The sequence below is a fragment of the Sus scrofa genome, chromosome Y (assembly GCF_054392235.1).
Source record: "Sus scrofa isolate SSC_HxYL_T2T_F1_AM1 chromosome Y, Sscrofa_HxYL_maternal_Yorkshire_Landrace_v2.0, whole genome shotgun sequence".
NCBI lineage: Eukaryota > Metazoa > Chordata > Mammalia > Artiodactyla > Suidae > Sus > Sus scrofa.
Genome location: NC_139402.1, coordinates 39,872,886 through 39,887,979, shown reverse-complemented (window position 1 = coordinate 39,887,979; position 15,094 = coordinate 39,872,886).

Below are 15,094 nucleotides of genomic sequence, written 5' to 3'. Positions count from 1 at the left end.
TTTCAATCACATATGTTCTTTCCAAATGAGATTGTACACTGTGAATTCCTGGGAAGCAGTTCTGGAACCACCGTGTTGAGCCTGACACACGTTCAGGGGAAGAGCCATCCTTCTGTAGAGAGCAGGTGGGCACAGAGGAGGTGGAGTTGCCTTGCATCTGAGAAGTTCAGGCCCAATGGTTGCCATGGCAATGGCATGCTGCCCACCAAGCCTTGTGACACCACAGACCCTCTGTGAGAAGAGAGGCGAGGGATGGGCCCAACATGGGAAGCTGTCAAAATCACGCCTCATTTTTGCACATCGGGCAGGCTGAGCTCAGGAATGAAGGTATGTTGATACTAAATTAAAGGAGGATTTATTGGATGTATTGGACAATTGGATGAAAAGAATTCTTTCCAGCAATCTTCTCATGGCCACCATTCTCATCAGGTTCCTGAGTAAATAGCCACTGCTCAGGCTTGATTTGGGATTATGATATATCTGAAAGGGACCAGTAAGCTTATCACTTCCAGTCTTTTCCAACAGGGGAAAAAAGCCTCCTAAGTATGAATGGGATGATAAATTTCATTCCAGAGCTCAAACCATGAAAATAGGCCCCTCTGCCTTCCACCAAGGACGAGGCCCTCAGTATCAACCCTGAGGACATATTGGAATGTGGGGAAGGACCATTCCCTGCTTCTGAACGTACACGTCGATAGAGGAAATCACACACTAGCTATCCACAGTATCAAATTTCCCGAGAAGGAAGCTGGGATATGTCTGGTGGGTATTTCACAGGTTGATAAGAATACGTCCTGCCTACTGGGGTGCTGGATGGAAGTGGGCGGACTAGTTCCACTGCTGGCTTGATTGTGGCGTACACAATTGTCAGGAATTTCAGGAGTCCCTCTTCTTCTCCTCCGTGAGCTGTGTGGTGAGGGCTACATGGGCAGGTCTTGAGGTTTCCCTCTTGGACGAGAGGGGCCTCTGGCCTGCCAATTGAGGGTCCAGAGAAGGAGGAGGATTGTCCCAAATGGAGACTGGTTTTAGGGGACCGAATCCTTGAACTCTGTCCCACTGTCATTCAGACCCTGCTGAAGGGTGCTCGGACCCCTTCGTAGATGCCATTTCACTGAGACATGGAGTGTCAGAGACTTCATTTCCCAACTCCCCTTAGAAAGAGTCGAGAGATCCACCTCACCAGCCACTTCACAGACCTGATCCCATACGTGAGGTGTGCTGCAGAGAAGTGAATTCTCACTCGGTCCCTTATGTGTAGGTGGTTGAAAAGATGTTGATCTCGGAGTCAAACATCTGACCATGTAGAACGCAGTACAAATGGGATGGTTATGTGTCAGTGTGAAGGGCTGACAATGGTACGGTAGTGGTACACTGTGTAAGGTGGAATATCTCCATACAAACAGAGGAGTTCTTTCAGGAAAAATGCTTTCATATTTGATAAGAGTTTGGAAGACTGATGGAAAATCTTGGTGAAAGACTTTGACTGATCTCCTGGCTGAGATATGCCCACCTGGACCAGCACAGATCACCTTGGATGAGGAGGATTCGAGAGAATGTGAAGGAGGAAGAAGCCAAGAGAGAGAGTGAGAGAGAGAGAGAGAGAGAGAGAGAGAGAGATGAGATTTGGATACAAGCCACATTCCAGGGCTCAGTTTCATTCCCTAGCCCTTCACTCTGTTTCCGGGGACTATGAGACACAAAGGCTCTTTCAGGACTCTTGCCTGAGATTTTCACTCTTTCTTGGCCTGTCTCTAGAAATATGTCGGTTGCAAGCAGTCCTCCCTGTTTGGCACCCATGTCTTCTCTATTGACACGAGGTGTGGTTCAATGTAAATGATACCCTCTATTTTCCCTAATTGGAAAACTCCCTTCCTATTGAAAAGGCAGCTCATAGGGGGTTCTTCCTCAGTCTTTCCGTGATGTCCTTGTCCAGGGGACTTTGGTTTGGGGGTGTGGAATGATATCTTTTCTCTCCAAAAGAGATTCTGTCCTTTGTCTTCGTGTGAGGCAGTGACTGAGAGAGCACTTGACCCTGAAGTGCTACACATGTTATCAGAGATCCATCATGATAGAGAAAATTGGGTTCCCCAGTGTGTGGAGTTGCTTTCCTTCTGAAAGGTGCAGTGCCAGAAGTGGCCATGGCAATGATATGATGCCCATGGAGCCTTGTGCCCAAACAACCTCTCTGTGAGAAAAGAGGTGTGTGATGGTCCATATGTGGGACATTCTCAAAATCAAACCTTGAGAGTTCAATGAGGGACACCATGAGCTCTTGCTCTGGAGGAATGTCGAAGTTGATGGAAAGGAGGATCCATCAGATGGGTGGTCCTCTTGGCTCAACCATATTATCTACGTCTTCAGACTCAGAGCCACCACTCTCATCAGGCTCCCAAGCTCAATGTGGATTCTAGAGGCTTGGTGTTTGAACATGTGATATCTTCAGGGGATCAGTGGGCAGAATACCTCAAGGGAGTTCCTCCATGTGAAAAAAGAATTGTGCTTCATGGCCATTTGAAACAAGACATCCTGGTGCACAAACAAGGAAACCATGCCCCAATGCTCTCCGCCAAGCATGAGGCCCTGGATGTAACCCCTGAAGGAGACATTCCCAATGGGGTGTTTTCAGCTCCACACTACTGAATCCATATTTCCATATCCTAAACCACAGGGGAACCCTCCAAACAGAGGCATTTTAACCGAGATGTACCCGGTCTATTTCAGGTGCCTTTTCCACAGGTGCATAAGGACAAGCCCTCCCTCTCTTTGAGTGCTTACCTGGAATGTGGTGCCTGGGGCCAGGCCCAGTGTGTTTGTTGTATCTACAAGCATAAGGAAGGAGAGGTGGGTCGATTGTCTGATCTTCCAGGAGCCCTGTGATGATGCCTGCAATTTGAGGGTATTGAAAGTTCCATCCTGGAAGGGAGTGGGCTCTGTCTCTGACACTCATGAGGCTAGAGAATGAGGAGGTCTATTCCATAGAGACTGGTTTTGGTTGACCGACATCTTGCACGCTGGGCTATGGTTGGCCAGCCCACTGGCCAAGGATGCTCAGACCATTGTTTGGATGCCCAATCCTTGAGACATGACGAGTCATAGACTTCATATTCTATATCCGCCAGGAACGAGTCCAGAGATCCACACAGAAGCAAATCCACAATACCGCATGGACCACGTAGGGAATGCTGCAGAGAAGCCATTTCTTGGGAGAGCACTCATGTGAATGTTTCACGTGTGTTGCTCTCTGAGTCCAATATTGGGCCCTACAGACCGAAGTACATGTGAAGTGGTCAGCGGGTCCATAGGAAGGGCTGAATGTGGGAAGTGTTGTGGAAGGATGACCTAGTTGGGGTGCCTCCACACAGCACAGGAAGTCTTTCTGGACCACGGATTTTATACTCGCTCAGACCTAGGATGACAGGGAGAAAAGGCTGGGGGATAACTTGGACCATTTTCTTGGCTAATATATTTCATCCATTATCACCACAGGTCAACTTGTAGCAGGAGGATTTCAGAGAAATGGAAGGGGGGCCAAGGGGCGAGTGAGAGAGCTAGAGAGAAGGAGATGAAAAGAAGGAGAGAGAGAGGTACAGGAGCTCTTGATTCAAGCAACCGTCAATGGCAGGATAATTTCCCCAAGGACATGTCTTGGTTTAAGGTGGATATCCCACAAATGATACAAACCAGCACACTTGTACCAGAGTCTTCTCTCCTTCCTGGCCTGAGTCCCAAAATGTGTCCATTACAACCCCTGCTCCATACTGGAAGACAGGTTTGAAAGCCTTGGCATGGTACCTATATCTTCTCCAATGGCATGGGGTGGAAATCAGGTTAGAAGATATTCCATAGTTTCCTTCCGTGGAAAAGCCTCCTCCCATGGAAAGGGAAGCCCGTGTGTTGTTCTTCTTCCTCCATCGGCCATTGTTTTCCTGTTCAGGCTCCGTGGGGAGTGGGTCTTTTTCAATCACATATGTTCTTTCCAAATGAGATTGTACACTGTGAATTCCTGGGAAGCAGTTCTTGAACCACCGTGTTGAGCCTGACACACGTTCAGGGGAAGAGCCATCCTTCTGTAGAGAGCAGGTGGGCACAGAGGAGGTGGAGTTGCCTTGCATCTGAGAAGTTCAGGCCCAATGGTTGCCATGGCAATGGCATGCTGCCCACCAAGCCTTGTGACACCACAGACCCTCTGTGAGAAGAGAGGCGAGGGATGGGCCCAACATGGGAAGCTGTCAAAATCACGCCTCATTTTTGCACATCGGGCAGGCTGAGCTCAGGAATGAAGGTATGTTGATACTAAATTAAAGGAGGATTTATTGGATGTATTGGACAATTGGATGAAAAGAATTCTTTCCAGCAATCTTCTCATGGCCACCATTCTCATCAGGTTCCTGAGTAAATATCCACTGCTCAGGCTTGATTTGGGATTATGATATATCTGAAAGGGACCAGTAAGCTTATCACTTCCAGTCTTTTCCAACAGGGGAAAAAAGCCTCCTAAGTATGAATGGGATGATAAATTTCATTCCAGAGCTCAAACCATGAAAATAGGCCCCTCTGCCTTCCACCGAGGACGAGGCCCTCAGTATCAACCCTGAGGACATATTGGAATGTGGGGAAGGACCATTCCCTGCTTCTGAACGTACACGTCGATAGAGGAAATCACACACTAGCTATCCACAGTATCAAATTTCCCGAGAAGGAAGCTGGGATATGTCTGGTGGGTATTTCACAGGTTGATAAGAATACGTCCTGCCTACTGGGGTGCTGGATGGAAGTGGGCGGACTAGTTCCACTGCTGGCTTGATTGTGGCGTACACAATTGTCAGGAATTTCAGGAGTCCCTCTTCTTCTCCTCCGTGAGCTGTGTGGTGAGGGCTACATGGGCAGGTCTTGAGGTTTCCGTCTTGGACGAGAGGGGCCTCTGGCCTGCCATTTGAGGGTCCAGAGAAGGAGGAGGATTGTCCCAAATGGAGACTGGTTTTAGGGGACCGAATCCTTGAACTCTGTCCCACTGTCATTCAGACCCTGCTGAAGGGTGCTCGGACCCCTTCGTAGATGCCATTTCACTGAGACATGGAGTGTCAGAGACTTCATTTCCCAACTCCCCTTAGAAAGAGTCGAGAGATCCACCTCACCAGCCACTTCACAGACCTGATCCCATACGTGAGGTTTGCTGCAGAGAAGTGAATTCTCACTCGGTCCCTTATGTGTAGGTGGTTGAAAAGATGTTGATCTCGGAGTCAAACATCTGACCATGTAGAACGCAGTACAAATGGGATGGTTATGTGTCAGTGTGAAGGGCTGACAATGGTACGGTAGTGGTACACTGTGTAAGGTGGAATATCTCCATACAAACAGAGGAGTTCTTTCAGGAAAAATGCTTTCATATTTGATAAGAGTTTGGAAGACTGATGGAAAATCTTGGTGAAAGACTTTGACTGATCTCCTGGCTGAGATATGCCCACCTGGACCAGCACAGATCACCTTGGATCAGGAGGATTCGAGAGAATGTGAAGGAGGAAGAAGCCAAGAGAGAGAGTGAGAGAGAGAGAGAGAGAGAGAGATGAGATTTGGATACAAGCCACATTCCAGGGCTCAGTTTCATTCCCTAGCCCTTCACTCTGTTTCCGGGGACTATGAGACACAAAGGCTCTTTCAGGACTCTTGCCTGAGATTTTCACTCTTTCTTGGCCTGTCTCTAGAAATATGTCGGTTGCAAGCAGTCCTCCCTGTTTGGCACCCATGTCTTCTCTATTGACACGAGGTGTGGTTCAATGTAAATGATACCCTCTATTTTCCCTAATTGGAAAACTCCCTTCCTATTGAAAAGGCAGCTCATAGGGGGTTCTTCCTCAGTCTTTCCGTGATGTCCTTGTCCAGGGGACTTTGGTTTGGGGGTGTGGAATGATATCTTTTCTCTCCAAAAGAGATTCTGTCCTGTGTCTTCGTGTGAGGCAGTGACTGAGAGAGCACTTGACCCTGAAGTGCTACACATGTTATCAGAGATCCATCATGATAGAGAAAATTGGGTTCCCCAGTGTGTGGAGTTGCTTTCCTTCTGAAAGGTGCAGTGCCAGAAGTGGCCATGGCAATGATATGATGCCCATGGAGCCTTGTGCCCAAACAACCTCTCTGTGAGAAAAGAGGTGTGTGATGGTCCATATGTGGGACATTCTCAAAATCAAACCTTGAGAGTTCAATGAGGGACACCATGAGCTCTTGCTCTGGAGGAATGTCGAAGTTGATGGAAAGGAGGATCCATCAGATGGGTGGTCCTCTTGGCTCAACCATATTATCTACGTCTTCAGACTCAGAGCCACCACTCTCATCAGGCTCCCAAGCTCAATGTGGATTCTAGAGGCTTGGTGTTTGAACATGTGATATCTTCAGGGGATCAGTGGGCAGAATACCTCAAGGGAGTTCCTCCATGTGAAAAAAGAATTGTGCTTCATGGCCATTTGAAACAAGACATCCTGGTGCACAAACAAGGAAACCATGCCCCAATGCTCTCCGCCAAGCATGAGGCCCTGGATGTAACCCCTGAAGGAGACATTCCCAATGGGGTGTTTTCAGCTCCACACTACTGAATCCATATTTCCATATCCTAAACCACAGGGGAACCCTCCAAACAGAGGCATTTTAACCGAGATGTACCCGGTCTATTTCAGGTGCCTTTTCCACAGGTGCATAAGGACAAGCCCTCCCTCTCTTTGAGTGCTTACCTGGAATGTGGTGCCTGGGGCCAGGCCCAGTGTGTTTGTTGTATCTACAAGCATAAGGAAGGAGAGGTGGGTCGATTGTCTGATCTTCCAGGAGCCCTGTGATGATGCCTGCAATTTGAGGGTATTGAAAGTTCCATCCTGGAAGGGAGTGGGCTCTGTCTCTGACACTCATGAGGCTAGAGAATGAGGAGGTCTATTCCATAGAGACTGGTTTTGGTTGACCGACATCTTGCACGCTGGGCTATGGTTGGCCAGCCCACTGGCCAAGGATGCTCAGACCATTGTTTGGATGCCCAATCCTTGAGACATGACGAGTCATAGACTTCATATTCTATATCCGCCAGGAACGAGTCCAGAGATCCACACAGAAGCAAATCCACAATACCGCATGGACCACGTAGGGAATGCTGCAGAGAAGCCATTTCTTGGGAGAGCACTCATGTGAATGTTTCACGTGTGTTGCTCTCTGAGTCCAATATTGGGCCCTACAGACCGAAGTACATGTGAAGTGGTCAGCGGGTCCATAGGAAGGGCTGAATGTGGGAAGTGTTGTGGAAGGATGACCTAGTTGGGGTGCCTCCACACAGCACAGGAAGTCTTTCTGGACCACGGATTTTATACTCGCTCAGACCTAGGATGACAGGGAGAAAAGGCTGGGGGATAACTTGGACCATTTTCTTGGCTAATATATTTCATCCATTATCACCACAGGTCAACTTGTAGCAGGAGGATTTCAGAGAAATGGAAGGGGGGCCAAGGGGCGAGTGAGAGAGCTAGAGAGAAGGAGATGAAAAGAAGGAGAGAGAGAGGTACAGGAGCTCTTGATTCAAGCAACCGTCAATGGCAGGATAATTTCCCCAAGGACATGTCTTGGTTTAAGGTGGATATCCCACAAATGATACAAACCAGCACACTTGTACCAGAGTCTTCTCTCCTTCCTGGCCTGAGTCCCAAAATGTGTCCATTACAACCCCTGCTCCATACTGGAAGACAGGTTTGAAAGCCTTGGCATGGTACCTATATCTTCTCCAATGGCATGGGGTGGAAATCAGGTTAGAAGATATTCCATAGTTTCCTTCCGTGGAAAAGCCTCCTCCCATGGAAAGGGAAGCCCGTGTGTTGTTCTTCTTCCTCCATCGGCCATTGTTTTCCTGTTCAGGCTCCGTGGGGAGTGGGTCTTTTTCAATCACATATGTTCTTTCCAAATGAGATTGTACACTGTGAATTCCTGGGAAGCAGTTCTTGAACCACCGTGTTGAGCCTGACACACGTTCAGGGGAAGAGCCATCCTTCTGTAGAGAGCAGGTGGGCACAGAGGAGGTGGAGTTGCCTTGCATCTGAGAAGTTCAGGCCCAATGGTTGCCATGGCAATGGCATGCTGCCCACCAAGCCTTGTGACACCACAGACCCTCTGTGAGAAGAGAGGCGAGGGATGGGCCCAACATGGGAAGCTGTCAAAATCACGCCTCATTTTTGCACATCGGGCAGGCTGAGCTCAGGAATGAAGGTATGTTGATACTAAATTAAAGGAGGATTTATTGGATGTATTGGACAATTGGATGAAAAGAATTCTTTCCAGCAATCTTCTCATGGCCACCATTCTCATCAGGTTCTGAGTAAATATCCACTGCTCAGGCTTGATTTGGGATTATGATATATCTGAAAGGGACCAGTAAGCTTATCACTTCCAGTCTTTTCCAACAGGGGAAAAAAGCCTCCTAAGTATGAATGGGATGATAAATTTCATTCCAGAGCTCAAACCATGAAAATAGGCCCCTCTGCCTTCCACCGAGGACGAGGCCCTCAGTATCAACCCTGAGGACATATTGGAATGTGGGGAAGGACCATTCCCTGCTTCTGAACGTACACGTCGATAGAGGAAATCACACACTAGCTATCCACAGTATCAAATTTCCCGAGAAGGAAGCTGGGATATGTCTGGTGGGTATTTCACAGGTTGATAAGAATACGTCCTGCCTACTGGGGTGCTGGATGGAAGTGGGCGGACTAGTTCCACTGCTGGCTTGATTGTGGCGTACACAATTGTCAGGAATTTCAGGAGTCCCTCTTCTTCTCCTCCGTGAGCTGTGTGGTGAGGGCTACATGGGCAGGTCTTGAGGTTTCCCTCTTGGACGAGAGGGGCCTCTGGCCTGCCAATTGAGGATCCAGAGAAGGAGGAGGATTGTCCCAAATGGAGACTGGTTTTAGGGGACCGAATCCTTGAACTCTGTCCCACTGTCATTCAGACCCTGCTGAAGGGTGCTCGGACCCCTTCGTAGATGCCATTTCACTGAGACATGGAGTGTCAGAGACTTCATTTCCCAACTCCCCTTAGAAAGAGTCGAGAGATCCACCTCACCAGCCACTTCACAGACCTGATCCCATACGTGAGGTTTGCTGCAGAGAAGTGAATTCTCACTCGGTCCCTTATGTGTAGGTGGTTGAAAAGATGTTGATCTCGGAGTCAAACATCTGACCATGTAGAACGCAGTACAAATGGGATGGTTATGTGTCAGTGTGAAGGGCTGACAATGGTACGGTAGTGGTACACTGTGTAAGGTGGAATATCTCCATACAAACAGAGGAGTTCTTTCAGGAAAAATGCTTTCATATTTGATAAGAGTTTGGAAGACTGATGGAAAATCTTGGTGAAAGACTTTGACTGATCTCCTGGCTGAGATATGCCCACCTGGACCAGCACAGATCACCTTGGATCAGGAGGATTCGAGAGAATGTGAAGGAGGAAGAAGCCAAGAGAGAGAGTGAGAGAGAGAGAGAGAGAGAGAGATGAGATTTGGATACAAGCCACATTCCAGGGCTCAGTTTCATTCCCTAGCCCTTCACTCTGTTTCCGGGGACTATGAGACACAAAGGCTCTTTCAGGACTCTTGCCTGAGATTTTCACTCTTTCTTGGCCTGTCTCTAGAAATATGTCGGTTGCAAGCAGTCCTCCCTGTTTGGCACCCATGTCTTCTCTATTGACACGAGGTGTGGTTCAATGTAAATGATACCCTCTATTTTCCCTAATTGGAAAACTCCCTTCCTATTGAAAAGGCAGCTCATAGGGGGTTCTTCCTCAGTCTTTCCGTGATGTCCTTGTCCAGGGGACTTTGGTTTGGGGGTGTGGAATGATATCTTTTCTCTCCAAAAGAGATTCTGTCCTGTGTCTTCGTATGAGGCAGTGACTGAGAGAGCACTTGACCCTGAAGTGCTACACATGTTATCAGAGATCCATCATGATAGAGAAAATTGGGTTCCCCAGTGTGTGGAATTGCTTTCCTTCTGAAAGGTGCAGTGCCAGAAGTGGCCATGGCATTGATATGATGCCCATGGAGCCTTGTGCCCAAACAACCTCTCTGTGAGAAAAGAGGTGTGTGATGGTCCATATGTGGGACATTCTCAAAATCAAACCTTGAGAGTTCAATGAGGGACACCATGAGCTCTTGCTCTGGAGGAATGTCGAAGTTGATGGAAAGGAGGATCCATCAGATGGGTGGTCCTCTTGGCTCAACCATATTATCTACGTCTTCAGACTCAGAGCCACCACTCTCATCAGGCTCCCAAGCTCAATGTGGATTCTAGAGGCTTGGTGTTTGAACATGTGATATCTTCAGGGGATCAGTGGGCAGAATACCTCAAGGGAGTTCCTCCATGTGAAAAAAAAATTGTGCTTCATGGCCATTTGAAACAAGACATCCTGGTGCACAAACAAGGAAACCATGCCCCAATGCTCTCCGCCAAGCATGAGGCCCTGGATGTAACCCCTGAAGGAGACATTCCCAATGGGGTGTTTTCAGCTCCACACTACTGAATCCATATTTCCATACCCTAAACCACAGGGGAACCCTCCAAACAGAGGCATTTTAACCGAGATGTACCCGGTCTATTTCAGGTGCCTTTTCCACAGGTGGATAAGGACAAGCCCTCCCTCTCTTTGAGTGCTTACCTGGAATGTGGTGCCTGGGGCCAGGCCCAGTGTGTTTGTTGTATCTACAAGCATAAGGAAGGAGAGGTGGGTCGATTGTCTGATCTTCCAGGAGCCCTGTGATGATGCCTGCAATTTGAGGGTATTGAAAGTTCCATCCTGGAAGGGAGTGGGCTCTGTCTCTGACACTCATGAGGCTAGAGAATGAGGAGGTCTATTCCATAGAGACTGGTTATGGTTGACCGACATCTTGCACGCTGGGCTATGGTTGGCCAGCCCACTGGCCAAGGATGCTCAGACCATTGTTTGGATGCCCAATCCTTGAGACATGACGAGTCATAGACTTCATATTCTATATCCGCCAGGAACGAGTCCAGAGATCCACACAGAAGCAAATCCACAATACCGCATGGACCACGTAGGGAATGCTGCAGAGAAGCCATTTCTTGGGAGAGCACTCATGTGAATGTTTCACGTGTGTTGCTCTCTGAGTCCAATATTGGGCCCTACAGACCGAAGTACATGTGAAGTGGTCAGCGGGTCCATAGGAAGGGCTGAATGTGGGAAGTGTTGTGGAAGGATGACCTAGTTGGGGTGCCTCCACACAGCACAGGAAGTCTTTCTGGACCACGGATTTTATACTCGCTCAGACCTAGGATGACAGGGAGAAAAGGCTGGGGGATAACTTGGACCATTTTCTTGGCTAATATATTTCATCCATTATCACCACAGGTCAACTTGTAGCAGGAGGATTTCAGAGAAATGGAAGGGGGGCCAAGGGGCGAGTGAGAGAGCTAGAGAGAAGGAGATGAAAAGAAGGAGAGAGAGAGGTACAGGAGCTCTTGATTCAAGCAACCGTCAATGGCAGGATAATTTCCCCAAGGACATGTCTTGGTTTAAGGTGGATATCCCACAAATGATACAAACCAGCACACTTGTACCAGAGTCTTCTCTCCTTCCTGGCCTGAGTCCCAAAATGTGTCCATTACAACCCCTGCTCCATACTGGAAGACAGGTTTGAAAGCCTTGGCATGGTACCTATATCTTCTCCAATGGCATGGGGTGGAAATCAGGTTAGAAGATATTCCATAGTTTCCTTCCGTGGAAAAGCCTCCTCCCATGGAAAGGGAAGCCCGTGTGTTGTTCTTCTTCCTCCATCGGCCATTGTTTTCCTGTTCAGGCTCCGTGGGGAGTGGGTCTTTTTCAATCACATATGTTCTTTCCAAATGAGATTGTACACTGTGAATTCCTGGGAAGCAGTTCTTGAACCACCGTGTTGAGCCTGACACACGTTCAGGGGAAGAGCCATCCTTCTGTAGAGAGCAGGTGGGCACAGAGGAGGTGGAGTTGCCTTGCATCTGAGAAGTTCAGGCCCAATGGTTGCCATGGCAATGGCATGCTGCCCACCAAGCCTTGTGACACCACAGACCCTCTGTGAGAAGAGAGGCGAGGGATGGGCCCAACATGGGAAGCTGTCAAAATCACGCCTCATTTTTGCACATCGGGCAGGCTGAGCTCAGGAATGAAGGTATGTTGATACTAAATTAAAGGAGGATTCATTGGATGTATTGGACAATTGGATGAAAAGAATTCTTTCCAGCAATCTTCTCATGGCCACCATTCTCATCAGGTTCCTGAGTAAATATCCACTGCTCAGGCTTGATTTGGGATTATGATATATCTGAAAGGGACCAGTAAGCTTATCACTTCCAGTCTTTTCCAACAGGGGAAAAAAGCCTCCTAAGTATGAATGGGATGATAAATTTCATTCCAGAGCTCAAACCATGAAAATAGGCCCCTCTGCCTTCCACCGAGGACGAGGCCCTCAGTATCAACCCTGAGGACATATTGGAATGTGGGGAAGGACCATTCCCTGCTTCTGAACGTACACGTCGATAGAGGAAATCACACACTAGCTATCCACAGTATCAAATTTCCCGAGAAGGAAGCTGGGATATGTCTGGTGGGTATTTCACAGGTTGATAAGAATACGTCCTGCCTACTGGGGTGCTGGATGGAAGTGGGCGGACTAGTTCCACTGCTGGCTTGATTGTGGCGTACACAATTGTCAGGAATTTCAGGAGTCCCTCTTCTTCTCCTCCGTGAGCTGTGTGGTGAGGGCTACATGGGCAGGTCTTGAGGTTTCCCTCTTGGACGAGAGGGGCCTCTGGCCTGCCAATTGAGGATCCAGAGAAGGAGGAGGATTGTCCCAAATGGAGACTGGTTTTAGGGGACCGAATCCTTGAACTCTGTCCCACTGTCATTCAGACCCTGCTGAAGGGTGCTCGGACCCCTTCGTAGATGCCATTTCACTGAGACATGGAGTGTCAGAGACTTCATTTCCCAACTCCCCTTAGAAAGAGTCGAGAGATCCACCTCACCAGCCACTTCACAGACCTGATCCCATACGTGAGGTTTGCTGCAGAGAAGTGAATTCTCACTCGGTCCCTTATGTGTAGGTGGTTGAAAAGATGTTGATCTCGGAGTCAAACATCTGACCATGTAGAACGCAGTACAAATGGGATGGTTATGTGTCAGTGTGAAGGGCTGACAATGGTACGGTAGTGGTACACTGTGTAAGGTGGAATATCTCCATACAAACAGAGGAGTTCTTTCAGGAAAAATGCTTTCATATTTGATAAGAGTTTGGAAGACTGATGGAAAATCTTGGTGAAAGACTTTGACTGATCTCCTGGCTGAGATATGCCCACCTGGACCAGCACAGATCACCTTGGATGAGGAGGATTCGAGAGAATGTGAAGGAGGAAGAAGCCAAGAGAGAGAGTGAGAGAGAGAGAGAGAGAGAGAGATGAGATTTGGATACAAGCCACATTCCAGGGCTCAGTTTCATTCCCTAGCCCTTCACTCTGTTTCCGGGGACTATGAGACACAAAGGCTCTTTCAGGACTCTTGCCTGAGATTTTCACTCTTTCTTGGCCTGTCTCTAGAAATATGTCGGTTGCAAGCAGTCCTCCCTGTTTGGCACCCATGTCTTCTCTATTGACACGAGGTGTGGTTCAATGTAAATGATACCCTCTATTTTCCCTAATTGGAAAACTCCCTTCCTATTGAAAAGGCAGCTCATAGGGGGTTCTTCCTCAGTCTTTCCGTGATGTCCTTGTCCAGGGGACTTTGGTTTGGGGGTGTGGAATGATATCTTTTCTCTCCAAAAGAGATTCTGTCCTGTGTCTTCGTATGAGGCAGTGACTGAGAGAGCACTTGACCCTGAAGTGCTACACATGTTATCAGAGATCCATCATGATAGAGAAAATTGGGTTCCCCAGTGTGTGGAATTGCTTTCCTTCTGAAAGGTGCAGTGCCAGAAGTGGCCATGGCATTGATATGATGCCCATGGAGCCTTGTGCCCAAACAACCTCTCTGTGAGAAAAGAGGTGTGTGATGGTCCATATGTGGGACATTCTCAAAATCAAACCTTGAGAGTTCAATGAGGGACACCATGAGCTCTTGCTCTGGAGGAATGTCGAAGTTGATGGAAAGGAGGATCCATCAGATGGGTGGTCCTCTTGGCTCAACCATATTATCTACGTCTTCAGACTCAGAGCCACCACTCTCATCAGGCTCCAAAGCTCAATGTGGATTCTAGAGGCTTGGTGTTTGAACATGTGATATCTTCAGGGGATCAGTGGGCAGAATACCTCAAGGGAGTTCCTCCATGTGAAAAAAAAATTGTGCTTCATGGCCATTTGAAACAAGACATCCTGGTGCACAAACAAGGAAACCATGCCCCAATGCTCTCCGCCAAGCATGAGGCCCTGGATGTAACCCCTGAAGGAGACATTCCCAATGGGGTGTTTTCAGCTCCACACTACTGAATCCATATTTCCATACCCTAAACCACAGGGGAACCCTCCAAACAGAGGCATTTTAACCGAGATGTACCCGGTCTATTTCAGGTGCCTTTTCCACAGGTGGATAAGGACAAGCCCTCCCTCTCTTTGAGTGCTTACCTGGAATGTGGTGCCTGGGGCCAGGCCCAGTGTGTTTGTTGTATCTACAAGCATAAGGAAGGAGAGGTGGGTCGATTGTCTGATCTTCCAGGAGCCCTGTGATGATGCCTGCAATTTGAGGGTATTGAAAGTTCCATCCTGGAAGGGAGTGGGCTCTGTCTCTGACACTCATGAGGCTAGAGAATGAGGAGGTCTATTCCATAGAGACTGGTTATGGTTGACCGACATCTTGCACGCTGGGCTATGGTTGGCCAGCCCACTGGCCAAGGATGCTCAGACCATTGTTTGGATGCCCAATCCTTGAGACATGACGAGTCATAGACTTCATATTCTATATCCGCCAGGAACGAGTCCAGAGATCCACACAGAAGCAAATCCACAATACCGCATGGACCACGTAGGGAATGCTGCAGAGAAGCCATTTCTTGGGAGAGCACTCATGTGAATGTTTCACGTGTGTTGCTCTCTGAGTCCAATAT